This window comes from Chanodichthys erythropterus, chromosome 23, assembly GCF_024489055.1.
Source record: "Chanodichthys erythropterus isolate Z2021 chromosome 23, ASM2448905v1, whole genome shotgun sequence".
Classification (NCBI taxonomy): Eukaryota; Metazoa; Chordata; class Actinopteri; order Cypriniformes; family Xenocyprididae; genus Chanodichthys; species Chanodichthys erythropterus.
The window spans coordinates 292,011-317,492 of NC_090243.1; the positions used below are offsets into that span (position 1 = coordinate 292,011).

Consider the following 25,482-nt stretch of genomic DNA (forward strand, 5'->3'; position numbering starts at 1 on the left):
GCAGTTAGGTATCGGTCAGCAAGGTCTTGTTCTCAGGTGTTGGCCTCTCTGGCCTCTTTGAGACCGCACGCCACTATGTGTTGCTGGCTTGGCTAACCTAGTTCACCTTTGTTTTCTAGCCTATAGCCTGGTCGACCAAATACGTAGAGCTTGTACTCTCCTCATTCTGAGGGTGGGTTCGAGTACTTCCCTAAGTTTGGTCAAAGGTGGAGGCTTCTCTCGAGGCCTTCCAGTTAGATCAGCCTTAGGCTGTGAGCATTCCCCTCACAAGGATTCCTTTTTAGAGTGCATGGACTCCTTAGCACCTTGAAACATAGGTGCTTTGTAGATCCTAGGATCGAGCAGAGTAACTCCCCTCACTTGCAAGGTTCAATAGCACTTCGCTGAGTCCTGCTCTCCAGGTTGCCCATCTCTAAGGTCCAGTCTGAGTTGGTCTCCCTTAAAAGGAACCTCTTCTGTTGAAGTTGTTGGTTCCAGGCCTTTGTGCGGCCTTGGCAGGCCTTCATATGTAAAATATGGAGTGTCCGCTTTGAGGCTTATAGCTAAGGCTTTGACTGCTTGGAGTGCTGTCACTGACAGCTCATTTGTGACCCGTAGGGTGAGTGAGTCTGGCATTTCATCTGAATCAGCCGGATTCTGACAGTTGTCACTGCCACACATGGCATGCACTCCCCTCAGCATGACGGCGTTGGTATATCGTTCCCCAAGCACTTGACGCAGCATGAGTTCCCTTTTGAAAGGGAATGTCTCAGGTTACGCATGTAACCATGGTTCCCTGAGAACAGGGAACAAGATGCTGCGTCTCGTAGCCATGCCTCGTGGCCCACCTGCTTACAGTCCCTTCAGACGATAAGTGGATGACATGTTATCTGGGTGCCCCTTATATACTGTGGGGTGCATTATGATGTCATGGGCTGTCACCAGTCAATGATATTGCCAAGACTGGATATGTGTTTCAGACACCGGTTCCTGCAGAGGGTTCCTCTAGCGCTTGACGCAGCCTCTCGTTCCCTGTTCTCAGGGAACCATGGTTACATGCGTAACCTGAGACGTTTTACACTGTGATTAACTCCTCATAGAGATTTAACCAGATGAACATCACATTTGGTCTGTCTAATCTTAAATCCTTAGCGATGTTAAATCTTGAGTTTTCGCTGAAGGGCTGAAGTTTGATGTTTCGCCATGAAAGAGGAACCTGTTGTAACTCAGGAATACAGTGTCCGATCTGCCCCAGACTTCACATGTGTGATAAGAGTCCTGGCCTGAAGACATCTATATGCCAATATTCAGTTAGTCATAGTGCCACCTGCTGGCAACAGTAAATGGCATGCTTTACACTGTAATTCACTCCCAGAAACACATTTCAATATGCCACGAAGTACCAAATATACTAGAAACATGTTAAGTCTTTAACACTTACACTGGCTAAGTGCTAATGTATGTGATTAATGCCACGAAACAGGACGTTTTTGTAACTCAGGCATACAATGTCCGATCTGTTCAAACTTCACATTTTTTTATAATAGTCTTGGCCTGAAGACATTTACATGGCAACATTCAGTTACATTCAAAGCACCACCTTATGGCAGCAGGAAGTGTGGCACTTTGAAATGTGCCATAATTCTCCTGTATTTACTCGCTTACATGCATGTTTCCCACTGTTCACTGTTTTTCTAAGGCCAATGGGTGGTGGTGAGCCAGGTGCAAGGGCCCTTTCATCGCTGCTTGTAGCTTTAATTTAGTTTTGTTTTTTTGTTTAACCCTCTGGAGTCTGAGGCTGATTTGGGGCCTGGAGACGTTTTGACGCCCTGACATTTGTGCTTTTTTCAGTTGTTCATAAACACATTAATGGAAAAAGTGTCATTACACTGTATTCAGCACAAACTAGGCTACCATAATATGTGAGGAACATGTATGTACATGTTTGTATTTTTGAAGGAATAACGTTTATGCGTGGTTATTGAAAAAAACAAAAAACTTAAGTCACTGAAATAAGGCCCAAAAAAAAAAGTATATTAAATCTGTGTTCACAAGACTTCTGGGTATTGGAGCTTGTAGACTAGAGTTTTTGCTTCAAAATGAGGTAAACATTATGCTGCCTACTCCTTCATATAAAACAATATATTGATTTAGTTTTTGTAAGACACTTTTTGTCAAGAAACACAGTATGCGTGGAGCCGTGAATTATCCTGAATAATGGGTCATTTACACCTGAGAAGACAAAAGAATCGCATAATAATGACCTGAAATGACTTGCATATTAATGAGGCCTTTCAGTCAGGTAGGCTGTGAAAAAACCCTCTGTAATCATGTCTCAGCTCATCATAAACAGTAATACTGTGAAATATTATTACAAAAATAATGGTATTCTGTTATATACTTTAAAATATAATGTATTTCTGTGATTCTCATATGTTTATGTCAATTTTCTATACTGAGGAGTAATATTTATTCAATATTTATTGTCATCACTATGAGCGCTGGATACTGTGTTTTCAATTCATACTTACAGCCGGAGGGCGCTCTGTACACCTTTAGTCCACAAATTCATATAAAGAAGAACAGGAACCAGGAACTAACGGCATGTCTTCTAGAGATCGCTAACCATGGCTTTAACATCCAGATAAACACTTTTCAAGACAATAAATACATGATTGAGATGACAAATGCATGTATTGCCTCAGAATTTGCATCTGAAATGCGCTGGCTCCATGGGCGTGGCCACATTAGCGGATTATGAGCTGAATCAAAGATTTCTGACATGGCTCTCTTTTCATACAGATTACATAAACACAGAATGTTTGTTTTTGATTTGACTTGCACGATTTAAAGCCTGACATTTCAATGTTTCTTTAGACATAAGTGGCATTTTTTTTGTCATTAGCATTCATAAGTTAGTAGATTGGACTTTGTTCAGAGGGAGACGAGAGATCACACATCATGTTAGTTTCATGATAGTTTTCTTTATTTTACAAAAAGCACAACATTGTGTTTTTACTCTGAGTGTACACAAATAAAAGAAGACATTCTATAGTTTCAATTGATATGTCACTTATGTCTCTATGACAAGAAATGATGGAGTATTTTAAGTCTGTTTTGCTGCAATGTGAAAAAAATCCTGCAAAACGCGCCACTCCAGAGAGTTAATGTGCAGAGTGGAAGGTTTTAACAGAACAAAATACCTTTTTGTTATAATGTTATAATAACACTTTTTTTCCTGTTTACTGAAGAAAAGTGAATGGTGCTTGCCCGAGCAAAACCTACCCCAATGATGCTATGGTGTTTTGGGTGGTTCCCAGTGTGTTGTTAAGCAGCTGTAAAGATGTTCTGAGTGGTTCTTACTGCTTAGATGCTATTGGGTGTTTTGGGTGGCTGTTAGGGCATTGGTTATTGGTTGCAAGGATATAGGTGATACATATGCTTGCTATGCAGTTGTAAATAGGTTCTAAGTGGTTGTTAGTGCTTATATATGGTTGCCAGGGTGTTTGTGTTGGTTGCTAAGGTGTTGGTTAGAAGTTTATAGGATATAGATCTTTTCAAGATGCTCTTTAGAGTTTTGTGAGTGGTTGCCAGAGTGTTACACACACACACACACACACACACACACACACACACACACACACACACACACACACACACACACACACACACACACACACACACACACACACACCTCTAAAACTTTTATCCTTTTAGCCTCCCTCTCTTCCACGCCTGCTCTCCTTGTCTTCTCTGCTATTCTGTCCCGGTTCATAGAGAATGTGGCAAAAATTCTTTTCAATTCATTGTTGGGGTCACAGCGGGTTGGGGGTTGGTGGATGCCTGTGTCTCTTCAGTGCTCCTCACTGGCCTCGAGTCTACCAGTCTCCTTCTGGCTGCTGCTCTGGAGTTAATTTCCTGAAGCAGCAGGGAGATGGCCAGGCAGCTGGCAGAGGGTGACGTCTTTCTGGGGCCTCAGGACAGGGATTAGCTTGGGCCCTGCTGGTACAGAGGTGGAGAGGCCTTCAGCAGCCCTGCCCTACACACACAAACATGTACACACAAAAACACTCCTGGATTAGGTACAGCTCCAGTAGCTGTAGACTCTGCTCATTCGAATGTTCTGATTGTTGTCACAGAGAGCAGCATTTATGAGAGCTTGTTCGGCCAGATGTTTTTCATAAACTCACTGATGAGTTGCAGGGTTTCAGGATATGTCTGGAATATCTTGTTAGGCATCCTGGGAAGAAGGGATAGTTACTCAGAAATGTAAATTCATGTGGTTCCAAACCAGTGGTTTATTTCTTCTGTGGAACACCAATGGAAATGTTTAGCAGAATGTCCAATCTACACTTTTCTAATGAAATGGGAAAGGGGATTGTGGAAACCTGTGGTCACTGTTCACTTTCAATGTACGGAAAATAGCACCTTAAAGAAATAGTTCACCCAAAAATGAAAATTATCCCATAATTTACTCACCCTCAAACCATCCTAGGTGCATGTGACATTCTTCTTTCAGCCGAACACAATCAGAGATATATTAAATAATATCCTGGCACTTGCCATGCTTTGTAAAGGCACTGAATAGTGCCTGAGTTTCTGAAGCTCCAAAAAGCGCATCCATCCATCCATCCATCCATCCATCCATCCATCCATCCATCCATCCATCCATCACAAAAGTAATTTAAACAACTCCAGTGGGTTAATAGATGCCTCTGAAGTGAAGCAATTGTTTATTGTAAGAAAAATTTTCATATTTAAAACTTTATGAACTATAATCACTGACTTTTGTGCATTCACGAGAGAGTTAAGTTCCAGCGGAAGTGTGACCTCTGACCCGACGTATGATGTAGGACGTATAGCGTAGACATAACATAAACTTGGTGTTAATAGACACCTCTTGCAAAAACCACAAAGATTCGATCACAAAGATGTAGGCAAAAAATTGTCAATATTGTAGTGATTCATAAAGCACTGCTCACACAGTAGCCACTTTAAAACCAAGCTGTTTTCTGTTGGTCAACATGGTGAATTTACATGACCAAGGGTTAGTTCACCCAAATGAAATTTCTGTCATTAAGTACTTCTCTTCCAGAGAAGTAGTAAAAACCTTGTTAAAATAGTCAATGTGACTACAGTAGTTCAACCTTACAGTTTTTTTCGATTGCTAAATGACAGTGGGCACAACTGGAGTCACATGTGCAAAACTCTAACTACAGTCTGCACAGCAGCAGTTCATGTGGACCAAACTCTAGTTCGTTTTTCATTGCTTGAACACAGTTTTCAAAACTCTACACACTTATCCCATGACTTTAACCACAACCTGCACAACACTGTGGATTTACAGCACTTTGTTCAAATGCTAACACACTGCTATCAAACCTGTGAACCACACATTCAAAACAGAATAGATTTCAGACTTGTGCCTTTCAAACATTGCAATTTCAGCTGAAAGGCTAAGCAGGTGTCTTGTTTTAGACTTGTTAGTGAACACACACACACACACACATATATATATATATATATATATATATATATATATATATATATATATATATATATATATATATATATATATATATAAAACTCATTACTGTAATTCCGTAAATTACTACAGACTATTGAAGCAAACTGCTAATTTTCATTTACCTTAAAGAATTATGTTCTAAAAATTTAAATAAATCATGTGAAAGAATGTCACTCTTTTCTTTGAAGAAAATATTACTTTGTATGAAGTCAATGAAATTGTTCAAACTGTAAAGATGAAAAGTTTGTATTTTCTGTGTTGGTGTTTGATGCTAGTGTTTTTACTCTCAGTGTGTTCTGAGTGACAGTGTGTGTTATCTCAGTGAGGGTTGTGCATAGTGTTTGGCTGCACTGAGCCTGTTTTGAGCCATGTGTTAACTGTTTAGCTCAGGTGACTGTTGGTAGTGCAGACTGTAGTTAGAGTTTTGCACATGTAGCTCCAGTTGTGCTCACTGTCGTTTAACAATCGAAAAAAACTGTAATGTGATTTTATTAAGGGACAAGAATACTTTTTGTGCAGAAAAACAAAACAAAAATAACGACTTTATTTAACAATTTTTCCTCTTCCCTGTCAGTTTCCTATATAGCTGGCTCAGTGAACACAGTGCAGAGCTTCCGTGTTTTATGTCAGAACGTCGACTTTGTATTGACTGAACAAGTTTTATCCTATGTGTGGGGCATGGTTTGGCCTCCACTCATGTTAGAGAGTCGTCATGATGAGGCCTCCGCTCCTAGAGCTCGGCCATCTATAGTGAGCATTGTCAGGCATTCTCTCGCTACAGAGAGTTATCCTCATTGAGGCCTCCAATCGCCAGAGATCCGCTAGGACAGCATCTGTGTGTTGTAGGATCTCTGTGAGCCTTCTTATATGGTATCCTATGTGTGGGGCGTAGTTAGGCCTCCTCTCACTTTAGAGAGTCGTCATGCTGAGGCCTCCACCCCTAGAGCTTGGCCATCTACCTACATGGTTTTCTATGTGTGGGGTGTATTTAGGCCAACTCTCAGTTTAGAGAGTTGTGATGTTGAGGCCTCTGCTCCTTGAGCTCGGCTAGGTGGTAGGGTAGTATGCTCTAAGTTGTTAGGCTCCCTGGGAGCCTCCTTGGCTACTGACCTTAGTGTAGGGTTTTGCTAGCCTACCTCTTATTTTTGAAAGTGTTGTATTTTGGCCTCCACTCTGCACAGCTTTGTGGGCTAGTTAGTTCTGAGTGTTAGGCTCTCTGTGAGCCTCCTTAGACACTGGTCTGAATAAAATTGTAGTTAGGTTCCTGTTGAAGCCTCCATTCTTGAAAAGTTCCAGTCTATGACGTCATTTTTTTTATTCCACTATCCATTTATCTAGGTTCACAAAAGCCTATTTTATTGTTGATAAATAGGTTTATAGTGCATTTCAGTGTATTTTCCACTGGGTTCAGTGTTCAAACATGCACCTCACTCAACAGTTTTTGCTGTTGTGGCTTTGTCCATCACTTCTTGTCTTGCTGTAGCACCCCTCACAACGAGCCTGTATCAAACAGCTGTGAAGTATGACATTGTTGTTCAATGATTGATTAGAAACAGAGGTTGATTCCCACCCCCTGCCCTCCCTCCCCATCTCTGCAGTAAATAGATCAGGTAATGTGTGTGTGTGAGCCGCAGTCATTATTGACAGTTAGAGAAGTGAGTTGATATGGTGAGCTGTATCCTTGTCAGTCAGAAGCTCTTGTCTCTTATCCAGCTGAAGGAGGGAGTGTCAGGCCATCCATGTGTTGTCTTCATTGGATAAGAGCTTGGCCCTCGTAATTGCAGGCCCTGGTACGCCAACACTCACTTAGCTAACTGAGCATCTTAAAAGAAATCGATTTAGCTAAGAAGTGAGAATGAACCTAGCTGTGTAGAGGGAGCAGACATTTGAAAGAAACATCTTTTTACCAGGCAGTCAGACTATCTGTGATTACATTGTAAGGAAGTACAGTTTGAACCAGGGCAAGCCCTGCTTGTGCACCAATCAATGCCACAGTTGCCAACTTGTACAAGACAATTCTGTACAAAGGCATTGAAGGTCACAGTGTTATTCGTATCAATTGTTTATTCTTGATTTCTCTAACCCAACTGTTTTCAGAGTAGATGCTATATATAGCCTGACACAAAAGTGAATAGGCTCAATATGTGAGAAATAATAGATTGTGGGCTTTCAGTATTTTAATCTTCACTTGTGGTATTCATGTGGCCATGATGGTCTTAAAATGTTGTGTAATTTGTGCTATTTATTATGTAATCAAATCTGGAACTACTTCGTAGATAGTAGGGGTGTAACGGTACACAAACATGATGGTTTCAGGTACATACCTCGGTATTGAAGTCACGTTTTGGTACAGCAAGGGGGAGAAAACTAAACATGAAATTGTTATCTTTCTTCTTTTTTATTAAACAGTGGTTTATTGAACAAATTGTGTCTCTCTTTAAATAAATTCAATTATAATTAACATGTATGTCTGTTTGTGTTTAGTCTATATATGTGTTCATGATTTAGTTAAATAAAACTTTGTGCACATTCTTGTGAGATTCTGATCTACTTATGAAACCAATGTCATTTATAACGATTACTATCACAGCTACATGCTAAGAAAGAGTTATTTTTCTGTGGCCATGTAAAATATGTTGATAGACAGTATGTTGGAAGATATGTTGATACTGACTGTTCGCTTTGTGTAAACAAACATACTGCCTGTAGCCAAAAGCTAGCTCTTTATCAGCCCTACAGGTATACAAGTTAAAGCCCTTTACATCAATCGTTAGCTGTTAGAATCCGACTAGAACTTAGATACGGTGTGAGTGTAATGTGTTAACAATTCCTCTCTCTCTGCTTCTCCTCACTTGTTTTCACACTGAGATCTCACATACTTTTCTGTCTTGGTTAGGTTGGTCCTTCCCTATATACTTTGGATTTGTGTTATTTTATTTTGACCTTACACCCCCTCTATGTTTATTTTATTATATTTATTTACTTTGGTTTTAGCCTGAATATACCTATTTGGTTGAATGTAATTAAAATTGAATGAAATCAATTGGTTTATTTACCATCCCTTTTAGTTTTCCAGATCTATAAAGACATTCTACTTTTACTTTTAGTTAGCTTACCATCACCATCTACTTTCTTTATAGGAATACAGTAGTTCTAGCAACTGTTGTTTCCTTAAAGGATTAGTTCACTTTTAAATAAACTTTTGCTGATAATTTACTCACCCCCATGTCATCCAAGATGTCCATGTCTTTCTTTCTTCAGTCGAAAAGAAAGTAAGGTTTTTGATGAAAACATTCCAGGATTTTTCTCCATATAATGGACTTCAATGGGCACCAAACGGTTCAAGGTCCAAATGACAGTTTCAGTGCAGCTTCAAAGGGCTTTTCTAGTGGGGGGTCCACTAGAAAAACAGCAGTCCACTAGAGAGTGCGCACGGACTTTGATAGGTTCACGTGCTGAATTGTGCATGAGATGGAGCGGGACACAGAAAATGAAGTAAGGCCTGGCTATAGTCTACGCGTGGCTTAAGACAACTTTTCTTTCACACACAGCACAGAGAAACATCTTTCTAATAAACCGACCAAACTGCCTGTCAAGTGATAGACGAAACTGACAATGATTTGATCTTTTTTAAACAAATGAAAGGCAATATGGATAAACATTCACAGCCACGATGTACAGAACACTCTCAAAGATATAGAAGAAAATGAATAAAAACATTTTGGATCAATAAACTGTAATATATATATATATATATATATATATATATATATATATATATATATATATATATATATATATATATATATATATTATAACTGCAGAAAGGCCACACTGCAGATAGATATACATTTCATATGTCGGCAAATCAAATTACATCGGCTAAATTGTCTGTGCAAGCAAGCTTTAACTAATCTACAGCACAACATTGATGCACCAAAAAACATAAATAAATAAATAATTAATTTAATAAACATTAATAAACATTAATTTACAGAATTGAATTAGAAACAGAATATACTGTTCTAATAAATGAAAATAGCCTACTTAAAAAAATGAAATATGATCAAGTCAAACTGCAAAATGCCTGAAGTGCAGGGAACATATATTCAAAACACAAGCCAGAAATAGTTAAATTAGATAACCCAGAGTGATCAATAAATAAATTAAAATTAAAGAAATTAGCTATTAAAATAACGAATGTATAGCTAGAATTGTCAACTTGTCTTTTTAACTGCAGAGACAAATAAACGCTAAACTGGAGTGCCAGTCTTTTTAGCTAAACATTCACAGCATCCAAAAATCAAATTACATCAGGCTGAAATAGTTTGAAATCACTTGTAGCTACCCTACTTGATTGAGAGGGAAAAATCCAGTCTTTCACGCGATCTGCCTGTGTCCGTTTGAGTCTTTTCAAATAGCGTGCTATAGTCAGCTCGTTGGCCGGCAGAAGCGCGCCGCAGTGTTTGTCGTTGTTGAGTTCTAGGACATGAACTCTTGGCACAACTTGCATCAGACGTTTTTTTGATCATCTTTTACCATTTCAAAGTGCATCCAATTGTACACTTTGTCCCACACATTGTTAAAGATTTAATCCCTGCCGTGAAGATGCTCATCTGGTCACGGATCATGGAAGTGAAATTTAAATCGGTCACAGGTTGGTATTTATAGTATTAACATAATAGGCTGTATATTAACCTATTGGGAAAGAACCGGTAGGTCTATGTAAAATCAGATATTGAGTGCCCCCATATCTCATCTCATAACACCTCTGCGACGATTCGACTGTGAGATTGGTAGTTGAATTAGAATCGTCGACTATTCAGGGTCCCCCCTAAAATGTATGTTATATTTCTCTCACGTCGTCGTTAATGTACATGCTGACTTCACCCTGTGCTGCAAGATACATTCGTTTTACACTCTTAGTTTAACAGCTTGGATAAAGTCTAAAAATGTATAATAAACGTAGCCTTTTCTTTCCTTTTGCTTTGTTGTACCATTTTTCCATGTACACTAACCTCAGTGCAATATATTAAAGCATAGGCATATGTAACATTTCCCTTTCGACGTAAAACACTCCCATTGTGCAGCTCTTTTATCAGGAGTTGATTCAAAATTGAGCTCGCGTGTATATAATGTGCGCGGCCAGTGTGCGATACCTGTGAGTTGTCAGATACGCGATGCTGCGCGGCGCCAAGCTTCGTGTCCGTTGTCCGTTAAAGATGCACTGAAACTGTCATTTGGACCTTGAACCGTTTGGTTCCCATTGAAGTCCATTATTAGGAGAAAAATCCTGGAATGTTTTCATCCAAAACCTTAATCAGCTTACTCTCCTCATGCAAATGAGTTCACTTTCAAACAAAGGAACATTTCCTGCTTGGAAATTGCACCTTTCTCATTGGTCAAGCCAAAACTCAAAGGTGTGACTGCTGTAAAGGTAAAAAAAAGCCCCCACGCAGATCGTGCTGCTCTCTTCTGGTCTTCTGCGTTTGTTCTTGCTGATTCCACAGTCCTGCACGGGTCCTGTTTGATAAACCCACACCCGCCCAATGCCCGCAGTTATTAAAAGCGCACCTGACCAGATATCCAACAGAAATACTATTTTTAGCCCGTACCCGACCTGACCTGTTTGCCATAAAAACCGCGACCCGATCCACACCCGTATTAAATCTCCTACATGAGGTAGACAAAAATCATTTTCTCATGTAGCCTAACACAAGCAATAAAACCAACATTAAGCATTCTATGTCACTGCATTTAATTAAACATTGCATTAAACAACACAGGTAAAATAATAGATCAAAGAATGTTTTAGTAGGCCTATTTAACTGTAAGCTTAAAGCTAGTATATATTTTAGCAGATTCACTTGGCGTTTAAACGCGGTTGTCTCTTCTGGAACTCAGCAGTATTTACCTGGCCACTGGTCCTCTTTGTAGCATCACCAAAAAATATCTAAAACCTGCGGGTACTCACCTGCGTGCAGGACTAATTCTTCACACATAGGATATCGATTACAACTTCAGCACCATCGGACTGAACCATCAGAAATTTCTCCTGAGACTGCATATCCGGATGCTCCTCAACAGTGAAAGGCATTTGCAAGTATAGTACATTTGAACTTTTGTGATGTGAACTTTTATGAAAGAAACTGATGATGATGAAATGTGACAGATTTCCAAATTTCTGTGTGTTTCAAAACTGAATTATATACACACAGCGTGTCCTGTCTTTCCTGTGAATAATTTGGCAACCTCATGACTTATTTTCTGTGTTTAAGAGGGGCAGACTGGCCTGTTTTACACCCTTCTCCTCATCAATGGTACCTTTGTGTGGTTCTGGCTTTGCCTCTGCTCAGCATGGGTCCAGAGAGAGAATGAGAGATCAGGAAAGAAGTAGAAATAACAAGAGAGAGAGAGAGAGAGAGTATTATACAAACATTGCTTTTCAAGACTCTTTCTGGTGTACCACTGTGATTTTGATGTGACAACAGGGACATAATTTCCTGCATGATTTGTGCTATGTCTTTTTTTATGGTACAGTGTCACTGGCTAACTCAAAAATATAACAAAGAGAAAGCCAAGTCAAGTCATCTTCATTTATATAGCACTTTTTACAATACAGATTGTTTCAAAGCAGCTTCACAGTGATAATAGGAACATTAATGGACAGATTGTTTTGGCTTTATGGCAGCTCTAGGAAAAAGTTATTTAATAGAAATCTAATAGAAAGAGATGAACAACACTGTGTAATACAACATCATGGCTTCATCACAGATCAACAGTCGGTACATCGACCGAGAAGCACATCCTTTTATGACAGAGAGAAGAAAGAGAGATAAAAGCAGTGAGAGAGCCTCATTGGGAGCAGGTTTAGGAGAGTTTAATGCCTTGTCTTTGGAGATATAAGGATTGATTCAGGGATGTCAGTAATGTTCAGGAGTGTATCTCATTACATTAACAGGGAGGATGGAGAGGGACTTGAACTAATGATCTGGGTTGAATAGCTGAGCATGATGAGGCTGACTGAGAGAACATCTGGTCATTCTTGTAGTTCTGTAAAGCCTGTGTGAGTTAGCAATAGTAACCAAAGGGGCTTTGCAAAGGGTCAAATGTGGTCCAACCTAGTCAAAACAGGATAATGCCTAATCTCTGTGATGGAATTTTTGAACTAATTAATAATGAACTAACATTTCTTTTCTTTACAGGACTAATAATAATCTAACTTTGAAATAGAGAAATAGTCACTAGGACTGAGTGTTGTGATTCAGAAAATTTCTGCTGTGCTGGCTAGACAGCATCCTTCTGAGGATAAAAAAATAGTCTTTGAGGAATTGTTTTAACCTATTGAGTAATCTGAACTATTAACCCTGAGACATTTTTTTGATGATCTTGTGATTCAGTTGTTCTAAATCTAAATTTATGTGGGACAGAGGAACTGAGATGTTTTTTCTTAAAGGTGCCCTAGATTATGTTTTTAAAAGATGTAATATAAGTCTAAGGTGTCCCCTGAATGTGTCTGTGAAGTTTCAGATCAAAATACCCCATAGATTTTTTTTTATACATTTTTTTAACTGATTTATGCTACGGCCCCTTTAAATTATGTGGTCCACGCCCACAGAGCTTGCGCTTGGATTATGTGAGTATTGTATACCGTTATATTGTTTACTTCTGATTTTGAATGAGTTTGATGGTGCTCCGTGGCTAACGGCTAATGCTACACTGTTGGAGAGATTTATAAAGAATTAAGTTGTGTTTATGAATTATACAGACTGCAAGTGTTTAAAAATGAAAATAGCGACGGCTCTTGTCTCCGTGAATACAGTAATAACCGATGGTAACTTTAACCACATTTAACAGTACATTAGCAACATGCTAACGAAACATTTAGAAAGACAGTTTACAAATATCAGTAAAAATATCATGTTATCATGAATTATGTCAGTTATTATTGCTCCTTCTGCCATTTTTCACTATTGTTCTTGCCTGCTTACCTAGTCTGATGATTCAGCTCTGCACATCCAGACGTTAATACTGGCTGCCCTGGTCTAATGCCTTTTATAATATAAAAAATGTGGGCTGGCATATGCAAAGATTGGGGGCGTACACCCCGACTGTTACGTAACAGTCGGTGTTATGTTGAGATTCGCCTGTTCTTCTGAGATCTTTTAAACAAATGAGATTTATATAAAAAGGAGGAAACAATGGAGTTTGAGACTCAACGTATGTCATTTCCATGTACTGAACTCTTGTTATTTAACAATGCCAAGATAAATTCAATTTTTCATTCGAGGGCACCTTTTAAATCTAAACCAATCGTATTAAGACTGATGATAATGAGTAATAGATCATGCCATACTGACTGTGAAGTGTACCTGAAATCCTATAAAACTTGTTGTATTCCTTTGTTCGGAGAGAGATTATCTGGAATTGATGAGAACTCTCCCGGCCGTGATTAAAGCATATTCTGAGGCATAGTCTGGAGTCTGTTCGGTTTTTAGGCTGCGCAGCAAACTAAGCACTAGAGATCTTACTTCTATACTATAGTGATAGTGTTTAGTGGAGGTGAGGAGCACTAAAGAGCTTAGTATCAGGTGCCCCAAAACAGGCCGAGACGTCGGCCCACTCAAACAGTTATTGAAGTACGCTTAGTAGAGCATAAATTTATAGATTTATGGGTGTCTGGGATACCTGGGTTTAAGTCAGGTGCGTAGGGAAAAATCTGCCACATCTCAAACACAAATCTCCATATGCTTCTAGGGACGAGAATCATAAACAATTTAATGACTAATTTATGGTTCAGATGTGTCTAAATTCATGTACTTTCTAAATGCATGTCATCTTATTCTGAACAATTCATGCATGCATACATTTAATTTTTTAAAAATTGGTTTTAAATCATACATTTATTTAAATTCAAGAATTACATTTTATTAAATATAAATGAAAACTTTTAAGCAATACATATTACAAAAAATAATTGTCCATTGCCTATAATAATAATAAAAAAAGTTTTAAAGTCTTGCAAAAGCTCTTTGCTCAGGAATCTGTTTCCACTGTCAATATTGTCATGTTTTTGATTTGGTAAAAATAACTGGCTCATAATTTGTTCTGTAATTGGACTACACTGGTCGTGCTGTCTGTTCTTTTGTTTCCTTTTTTATGTATGTCAGATCAGACCGATGTCCCTTCTAATCTGGTCGGCTTTTTTGTGTGTATTTTTAGGCACTAACTTGCCTGTCTCGCTTGGTGTCTCATAGCCTAATAAAAAGATTTGGTTCAGACAGTTGGATCAAAATTACCATTTTCTATCTGCTCAGAATCTTTTAAGTGTGTCTAAGTTATAAGAAAATGGTGGATGCTTCAAAGCGCATTTCAAATGGATTATGACACACATGATTACGGCAGTTAAAAAGTTCAGAACAGTGACTAATATATCACAATAATCTTTAGCAGGTGTGATTGTCTTTGAATGGAATTAACTCAGAAATTAAAAATGCAGGGATTTTGTGTTAATGACAAATTACCTTCACTGAAGATCTTTACATGTGTGAGATGACTTTATGACTTTACGACTTTATCACATATGGAGCTAGTTGAACAGGTCAACAGCAATTGGTGTTATGCTCTGCTTTTTCTTTGCAAAGGAGAAATTCTCATGTTATTAAATGGTTTCAAATTTGCAGTTTGGAATCCTGATTGTCATACTATTTTTACGAGGTTTGGCTTGTAGGTTGGAATTCTGATTGTCACGGTGGCTTGTGAAAGGGGCCTTATGTCTGAAAGAGGCAGCTGAGAAACTGTAAGCATCAACAGCTGCACCTTCAAAGGGCTGCAGTGTGTTACAGTTTCACCCAAAGCTGTCTTCTTTCACGCCGAAGCTCAAACATACATCAGAGCAGCACAAAATGCTCAAATACCTCTACTATCCAGCGACAATTTCCTTTCTCTCCTCTTTGTCTCTCACTGCTTGGCCAATCATAGAATTTGTCTTTCTTTACTTGCATTTGCTTGTTTAAATTATTCTGGTTTTAGACTTTACAAAGGCACCCAAAGGTTGCCATTCAACACAATACATCAGAAATTCCTGATTTTTTTTTTGTCAGCTGAACCCCTTTGATGTAAGATATACTATACTTACAAGACCCCCTGAGAATTCATACTTCAATAATTTAACAACAAAAGTTTTTAGTAAGTTTTATTTTGATTTGTTTTTGTTTTAAAATTATGTATTTTAATTGTACATTTTTATGATCATTAGATTTTTATTATTACAATTTTTATTATTATTATTATTTTCATTAAAAGTAGTTGGTGAAAGAAATGCCCTTTATATAATATATTGAATAATGAATACTTGAATGGAAAATTTTTCATTTAAATTTAAGATAAACTAGAGCAAATAGGACTAAACTGTTATCTCATGACTGTTTATGTGGCTGTTTACCAGTTGGCCTATAAGGCCTGAAAAATCTCAGCCGCACAGTCACTAACATAGGGGACGCTGCTCCACTTTATGCAGCGGCATTTCGCCGTCATTGATAAAGTGCTTAGCAGCGAGCAAATTAATGAATTTGGCCTGACTGAGAGCAGCTTTCTCATCAGGGCGGGGGACAGAAAGTGTGAGGAGTGGGGGTGGATGGAGGGGTAATCCCGTTCCGGCTAAACGGCTGATCCTTCTCATTCCTCAGATATCAAATGTCAGAAGTTAAATTAGCCTGCTAGCCCCTGATAGGAGTTAACATGCTTTTAAATGCGAGGGGAGTGGAAGGGGGCCAGAGAATTCCAGCCCCTTTGGGATGGCAAGCAGGTGCCTTTGAACTGTCTAATTATCCTGTTCCCGTTAACTGTCTTAATAAAGCCTACACCGACCCAGTCTCGCTAGCTTGAACATCTTTACCCACAATCTAGTGATGCAGAGCAATACAGAGGAATTACAGCTACAGACATAACACAGTATCTATAAATATTATTGTTTGTCGATGTTCCAAGGTCCAGCTTTATTGCATTTATAACAAGTCTGCTGTTCAGAATAAACATTAACATATTTTCTTGACCTTTTACTGTTTTAAAAGCCTTGTGAAAAGGATGTGGTCTGGGCTGAGTGTAAATTTTGACTTGCTGATTTGTGGTGAGTTGTCCATCTGAGAGCCTCAGGCTTGGCCCTGATCTGTGTGCTGAGTGAGTAGAGGGATATGCTAATGGTCAAGCGCAGCAGAAAGCTGGCATACGCACGGGCCATTCGTCTCAGTCCACCCAAAGCAGACCAGTGTCTCAGCCAGCAGTGCCGATCCCTCCAAAACCATACATTGCTTCAGTATTTAGTTTCTCATCAGCAAAAGAACTCAAAGATAATTACATCCTTCATGTTTTGATCCAATGGTTCTTGATAAATGCTACAAGCCTGCTATCTTAAAATCCAATGCCACATTAATTTTCAAAATGTTTTGCGGAGTTTTTGTCTGCTTGAATGTTGAGAAAAAAAAAAAAAGTTTATTTTTAAATTAAGTTTTTTATTTTATTTTATTAATTTAAATTTTAAGACAAGATTTTTCACATTTGGAATATAAAAAATGTAAATGTGGTTCTTCAGCCATGCAGATCAATAGCAAGCCAAAAGTAGCATGACTTGATACTTTTAACATACTAGTTCTCATGCACTGCTCAGGAAAAATGGAGCCATTTCCTGCTTTCAACACCTTACCTGGGTTTGGTCCATACCTGCTAGTACCAATCACACTCCATTATGTCCTCTGATCAAGGCCTTGGAATGGCTGGTCAAATGCTTTAGCAAAGTTTGATGTGAGTATGGGCACTGCATCAGCGGCTGCAGAGAAAAGGCAAACTCTGAATAGCCCAAATGCACCATTGTCCCCCCTCTGATAGCACTACCCATTCCACAGCCAACGTGCTTTCCCCAGCACAATCATGTGCTCTTGAATGTGTCTGAGTATCGAGACCGGCCTCTCAGAATGCTGGCGCTACACCTAGAAGGCTGGGGGAGGAAAGAGATGAGGTTCCTGGGGAGCTTTCAAGCTTCTCTGTGACACTGATTTGAGGTGAACATGGAGAGAGGGAAGAGGCCTTGACTTGTCTTTGATACCTTGCATCCGAGCTTCCCACCACTGCTGGTAAGGGAATCAGGGACATCCAGCATTCCCTTGGTCTCTGTAGAGGCCTAGCAGCAGAACATGGGATGCGGTGCATATGTCTACAACCAAACTGAGATGTGTGGAAGCTGTCGAATTTGCAAAGATGCTTATCAAGAGCTGACAGACAAATGACATCATTTACTCTCAATGCTGTGTTTCAGTACTGAATCACTTTGGGAAATACAAAATGTGAAGCATTTTGCATCACTGAATCTTAAAATGACTTCCTCTGATCTTGTGTTTAGATCCCTGATGCTATTATCATTTCCATTTCTATTTTTACTCTCATAACCTGAATTGTGTGACTCAAGATAAAACATTCTGTTATTTTCATTTGAAGATATAATCTGATTTTTCCGTTGGCAGTGCTTAGGCTTTATTTAGAAAGGGTGTAGCCATTCTAGAGCCATCTACAATTTGCAGCGTGCTTTTAAATCTGTTTATATTTCCTCTTTGCACCAGCTTTTGTTTTTTCCAGAGCTGTTTTGAAATTTAAATCAGAATCATTAGCCTGTAAGTATTATGGTCATCTGTAGTCCTAATAACCATTCATTGATAGTTTTACAAAATAAAGATATTTTTATGCATTATAGCAATTTTGATTTTTCTTACTTTCTTATAAAGTGGGTTAAGAGAATGTATTTTAACATAGAAAAAATAAATCTTACATACTTCACCTTTAATATTTATATACTTTTTTAACAATCTCTTATGTTTATCAAGGCTACATTTATTTGATAAAAAATAAAGTAAAAACAGTAATAATGTGAAATATTATTACAATTTAAAATTGCTGTTTTCTGAGCATTTGTGCTGCTTAATATTTACTGTGATAATAATATAATATATTAATATAATAATATATTAATATAAACTGTGATACATGTTTTTCTGGATTATTTGATGAATAGAAAGTTCAAATGACAGCATAAATTCAAACTAGATTTTTTTTTTTTTTTTGTAAAATCTTAACCATTACTTTTGATTAATTAATGCATACTTTCTGAATAAAAGTAAAAGTTCTTTTTTTTTATTTTTATTTTTTTTTAAATTGTCCCCAAAACGTATTGTCCCCAAAGTTTTGAATGGTAAATAACCCCTCAAAATAGTGTGCTGTGCAGATATTTTGTTCCACACTGTAATCTACCCACCATTTCTGTATCACATAGATTATTGGCCTCCACAATGGGAAGTTGAACCCATCTTTAAGGATGTGTTAGTTTGGCTTTAAACCTCTCCTGGTGGGGGTTAAAGGATAAGTCTTTGAGAACCGTTCGCCTTCTTACTGCATGGGGAGCCAAGGAGGAGGAAATATCCCACACACTTGTAGTAATCCTGTTGTTCTTCTCTTCCTGTCGAGTTTGGTGAAACTGTCTTTTTCTTGTTCTCCCTCTCACTCTCTCCTTTGGTATTTTCTGATCACAAATGTTTCTGTGGTCTTTAGTGCAGGTGCCAGGCTGACGAATCAGGTAAGCCTTTTGGAGAGGTGCCGTTATTATATGCATGCCAAGCATAGGAATAGCTGCATCCTCTTTGCATTGTAAATTGCAGCTTCTTCTGCAAGTTGATTTGCAAGATAAAGAAATAAGGAGAGAAAAAGACAGAGGGATTACTTCACAGGGGGAGGAAGCTTTGAAGAAACGTTTTGTTGTTGTTGTTTTGTTTTTTTTTACCACAAGCTCCTCGTTCCTCCACTGTAACTCCCCACACATCAGCTCCACCACCACAAAAAAGGTTCCCCAGCTACACCAAACTCAGCTATTGACAACATACCCTTCAAAACATCTGCAGGTGGATATTCAGTCTTAACCTTTTGCTTTCTCCATTTTTTTCCCTCAACAAAGCCTGCACCCTCACTGGAAACGGTGTGCAACACTGTGCAACTCTGACGTAAATGGCCTCTGTGCTACTCAGCTGCATATTGACTGGCACAAGCCAACCACTCAACAGCAGGAGAGCCGGTTCAACTTTGAGCAGGGTGAGAGATGATTGGCATGCATCGAAAAGAGGGCAGAGAGCTAGAGGAAAATAAGAAGACAGCTCTGCCTTTGAGCTCACCCTTATACTAGCCTTATACCAGCCTTCAACTTTGGAGGCTCCCATCCCAAAGTCAGAAACATCCCTCACTGGTCACAAAAACAAAGTTCTGACCTGTCATCATGAACTCTCTTGTATTTTTGGCATCTTGTGAGCTCTTTTCAGTCCCTTTCCTGTCCCATCTCTTATTTACAGTGATGTGGAATGTTTAAATAAAATTAGTTGGATATTTAACTACATTTAAGTGTGACAATAGCTCAGCTATTCTCAAAATGCCTGTAATGTTCATTTTCCAATGTTTAGCGGTGTAGTGTATGTCACATTGCATTGAGCATTCTGCTTTAATTAGCGAAATTAAGCAATAATTAAACATTCTTTTAGAATGTCTTGCTCTCAATTAAATTGGGGAAGTCTGAATTATTTTAGTGAAATTTTAATGACAAAAGAAATCTCTCTCACCAATTGAATTGGGATGTGATGAATATGATATGATGTGGGAATATGATTCATTATAGTGAATCAGTTTGTTCAGAAAGTTCATTTAATTAATAATAATAATAATAATAATAAAAATTATTATTATTATTATTACTATCAGGGCTTGACATTAACTTTTTTGCTCACCAGCCACTGTGGCTAGTGGTTTTCCAAAGTTACTAGCCATTCAGCATTTTCACTGGCCACAATTTTGCTGTTGGGAAATTACATTTTATATGATTAAAGTTGACTTTGGCATGCTTAAATTACTTGATTTTGAGTAATTTTACTTGATTTAGAAGATTTAAAACCCTTTCAAACTTTCAAATGCAGAGTGACCACCCAAATCAAAACTATATGGTATATCAGATGGTATGTATAGGTGGGCAAGGGGTGGGCAATATGAGCATAGGCTAATATGAGAAATTAATATGAGAAAACGTTATTTTTGTTAGGCTATATAAAAGAACAAAGAAGCACAATAGCAAATTACAAAAACAATAGTACATTTTTAAAAAAAAATTTTTTTCAGATACATGTATATATGTATTTAACATCTTTTGTTGTTTGATTAACATTAATGATTTAACTGGGCTGCTGAATGCATGGTCGTAATATACCGACACATATTCAGTTATTACCCACCTGTTTACGTCCACAGCCAAAACCGACTGTATTCACGCAAGATACTCCACATAATGGGCATTTTGACATTGGTGTCTGCATGTATTTGACTATTCAGGCGCAAGGAGAACTGATCGCGTGCGCGATAGAGAGAGAGCACACGAGAGAGCGCTTATGTTGTGTGTCATTCAGCGCGATTCTGCCTATCCTGCCTGCACTAACTGCAAGTTAATCGATAAAGAATTGTAATTGAATTGTAATTTTGTCATACGATGATCTTGGCATTTCATTTGCCTGCAGGCTGAAATTATATGGGGGGGCGGGAGTCGACTCCTCGTCATAAGTCCAACTCCGTATCCTGAGCTACCGAGCAAGCTTGGTTACGACCAAAAAAAGCAAAACGCATAGAGCCGGAAAGTCCAAAGTACGTTCGTTTAAATCGGGCACTCCGGTAAGAAGCGTTTTGAAGTCGTGACATGATATTGCGCAAGGAGACGTGAAAACGAGTCTTTATGAATCCTTAATCCGATCCTGGCCGTCATCGAAACCGTGTGTGAAAATGAGCAAAAGCGCTTATCAACGTTTTACCGGCCTCTAGCGTTCGTTTCTGTCGAAAAAGCAGCGAGACGTACTCGTTGGTACGTAATTTTGTGTCTCGCGTAAAAGTGCCCACAGGTACGTATCTCCTATGAGACCAGGTTGCAAGTAGTTTTATATAATTTATAATTTATCAGTATTTCATTTGTCTAAAAAACAATGAAGATTCAAATTAATGTGCTAAATATGTTGATACAAGATGAAAACACCTCAAAAACAGTTCTATGAATTATTTACAAACATTTACAAACATGTTTTTGAAAGGTTTCTAGCAGACTTTATAATTCTTGACCCAAAATGTAATAAAGAGTAGGGTAAAGATGGGAGCAGGAGAGATGAGGGCAGAAAAGAGCAGAGAGATTTTCAGAGGAAAACCATGTACAGAGGGAGATCCAGTTGGTTGAGAAAAAAGCCCAGATCACGACTTAGAGAAAGTGAGTGGAAAAAAGCAAGAGACAGAGATCAAGAGACACACAAAGAACAGGAGAGAGAGAGCCAGTCAGAGGGGGAGAGAGGGGGAAAGTTGGAGCTGAGTTGCAGAGTCTATTCCTGTGGTACTGAGAGCTGGTGAAATACTAGAGCCTGGGCCGTGTGCCTCTGATCAGGGCGGCAGTGAGCACAATTACCTTCTTTTCAAATCCTTCAGTGACACCACGGGAGAAAGGAGGACTTTGAAACTTGAAAGGCAGGGCGCTCGCTTTCAAACCTCAAACGCAAGCAGGAAAGGGCTCTGAAATTTGTTCAGTGCTCCCCATCCACCATTAGCTTGTTTCTTCCTTTCGCCTCCAGGCATTTAAGCGATTTTTGAAAAGATGTTAAGAAATTCAATCACTACAGAGAGAGAGAAGGAGCACAATCATTTTTCCTCTCTCCCCTTCTCTCTTTCCCTCTTTTGCACTGTTTTTTTTCACTGGAGCACACTTTCCTCCCGGTCCACAGAGAACAAGCTTGCTGTTTTTGTGTCGAGGTGAATAGACTGGTGAATTTGTGGAGCAATGGTGGAGCCAAAAATGCAAAAGGAATAAAAGAATGCTGAGGGGGAAAAAAACGAGGAAATAAAAAAGAAGGGTTGATGGTCAGGCAATGGAAATCCTTCTCATCTGCCTCCTGACATGTGTAATCTCAACATCAGAGCCCTGCTAAGCCCAGAGTGCAGTAGCACACTCACCTTCATCTGAAAGTCTGAAGGAAACTTTTGAACTCTGCTCTGAAACATGACTCAAACAGGAATCCATTTATGAGAAAACTGCCTAAATGAAATTGCTAGAGATCCGTCTGCTTTTATTGTCCCTTAGGAAGGAGAAACCCCAAATGAGTACTTTAATATCTCAGTTGTTTCTCCAATGAGGTTAAACTGAGAGCACCTGGAGACTTTTTCTTAAGTTAAAATCTGCTTTTCAGATTCTTCTTTTTCTCAATGTCTCAAATTGTGCTCAGATTAGCCAACTTTGGTATCCAAATTTTGTTAAGTCAAACATTTCCATATGAACTCAAACACTGCTAGTCAAATTCAAAGACCAAATGATCTGTGCTATGATATCCAGATTAAATGTATAGCTTCATTCACTGTACTGTATATTGATATAATTTTAGGAGAAACATCTGGTATAAAGTTATACTTTTTATTTTTAAAGTTGTAATACTTAAATTAGTGCACTTAAATACATTTTCTTATATTAAAAGGAGAAACCTCTGAGCAATGAAATTTTCTTTAGGGACAGCGAGAAGATCAGAGGTAAGAAATGTAATTTGTTGCTAGACAGGAGCATAATAATAATAAAGAACAGAGTGAATGAAGAGAGCTGAAAAGAGTGAGAGATTATCAGATATGTTGCTCCTTTACTGTTTGTTGAGTGAATCAAGAGGCTGTTGACTCCTGTCTCTGAGTGTTTGCAGAGCCATTAGGAGCACCACTGGGTCTGTGAAGAAGTACATGTCAATTTGTGTAACCCTCTGTTCTTGAGGATAGCAACTAGGGTGGGGTGGCACTTGTGCCACAATTGAGCTTTAGCCGTTGTAAATGCTGAAGGAATACAGGGTCTTGTGAAAATGAGGGAACAAAATGCCTTGATGCAGACTGAGAAATTTAAAATTATCTTTTAACTTATGAGCTTGTAAAATTGCATTTATGTCATTATAATCCATTGTGAGGATCATAGCCCCATGTGTCTGGTTTCAGCCTCAGGACTAGACGGCATTTCTCAGCTTAGTGGTTACAACAGTACTTACAGTACACTAATAAGACTTTGATGAAAGACCGTTGTGGTGATTATAGTCAACCAGCTGTGGGATCTGACTCAATTTGTCCCTTAGGACAATGACTATGTTTACAGAGTAAGGACTTAATCACAGTAAGATGTTTACATGACACAAGCAAACTCCTCCACTACTGTTTGCATGCTATTTTCATTATTCGAATTATTTGCTAAGAATAGTTCCCTATCAAAGGGAATTCAATGCTGAATCAGTTGCTGATGCTATGGAGACATGTTCTGCAGAACCTCGTGTCTGAAGCACATGTGAAATCTTCTTGGCCGACGGCAGTCCTATGGCATCACATGGTGCATTACATTTTTGTCAGTTTTGTTGTCTTCAGGAAGCAGCTTGTTTATGTGCTATTAATGAGAGAAGTGTGTGTGTTTGAAAATTGAAAATAAAATAAAAAGTATGGCGAGCAAGCAGACTGCTTAATTTAGAAGGTGTGCATCCTGCGCCCTCTTTTTATAATGCATGGAGATGCACGGTATTTAACACTCAGGCGTTCACTTTGCTATTTTGCGAAGTCTCTAAGTGGGTCCTAACTTGTTCAGCTTCATACTGTGAGAAGCAAATATTTTGAGGCATGCAACACACTAAGGCTGCACAATTTTGTCAGGGTTCTGTCACTTCTGTCTAGTTTACTTCTTGGTTTTGTGACAGAGCTCTGACACTCCCGTTCTTGTCCTGTCTTTGTGTGAGCGTACGGTCTCGAGAGTTCTCGAGCCGTGCGCTCTCTTGTCTGCGTGCCTTGTTTCATGTTGGGAGCGTGGCGTTTGGATCCCGGCACTCATGTCTAGTTCAGTTTCAGTTTTTTGTCGGGATTCGCACACTCGTGGTCACTGTCCTGTCTTTATTGTGAGCGCACGGTTGAGTATACTTTCACTTGCCATGTGTCCTCGTCTCGTGTATTGTGAAGCGCCTGGCCAATAAGAACTGAACTCTTGTTTTATGTTTTGTGTAGCATGCGGTTTGTTTACACCTGCCGCGTGCTTTCATATTGTGTTTTTGTCTTGTTTCATGGGCTGCATGCTCTCATGTTGTCTTGTATTGTGTGAACACGTGGCTTACGGGTTCTGTCATTAGCTGCGTGTTCATGTCTTGTTTTGTGTGTTCGTGTTGTTATGTTTGGTGTGAGCACATGGCTTGTCATGTGTTTCTTTGTGCCATGTGCTCTCATGTCTATTGTCTTGACCCCACCCATCTTGTTACTTGATTATTGGTTCATTTGCTCCACCTGTCCTCCCTCATTACCTGCCTTGTTTGCTCTCCTATTTATTCTCCTTGTGTTTGCAGTCCTGTGCTGGATTGTTGTCATTGCATGTTACCTCGTGTGTTGCTGTCAAGTCAAGTTCTAGTCAAGTTCTAGTCAAGTCCTAGTCAAGTCCTAGTCAAGTCAAATCAAGTCAAGTCTGATTTCCCCCACAGGGTAGTTTTGTTTGTTTTTGTTTTATTTTTATATATTAAATAAAAACCCATCCTCACTGCAGTTGAGTCCTCATTCTTCCACCACCCTTACCTGACAGATTTATCACGATTAAACCGCACGTGATTTGGCAAAAGGCTGCGATTATTTTATGCACAGCTTGTCAGAGTTGTACGTCTCTATGATCAGTAGTAAATGCTTCTCCATCTGAAAGCCAGAGGGTGCTCTTGCGCAGAAACTCCAAATATGACCTGCCACAGAAGAAGATAACACACATGGATGTCATTGTAGAGCTGTTTGTGAAGCTGTTTCATATTTATACATAGTGGCGAAGCTATGTGTAGGCCCAAGTGGGCATGGGCCCACCCACTTTGAATTGTGCACCACCCAATGAAAAGTTGGTCATTTTC

At 38.9% G+C, this 25,482-nt stretch overlaps 1 protein-coding gene across 1 annotated transcript in view; it reads left to right on the forward strand.

The window, feature by feature from the left end:
- Positions 1-25,482, forward strand: part of gli3 (GLI family zinc finger 3) — a 215,250-nt gene that overhangs the window by 53,511 nt on the left and 136,257 nt on the right. The window lies entirely within an intron of this gene.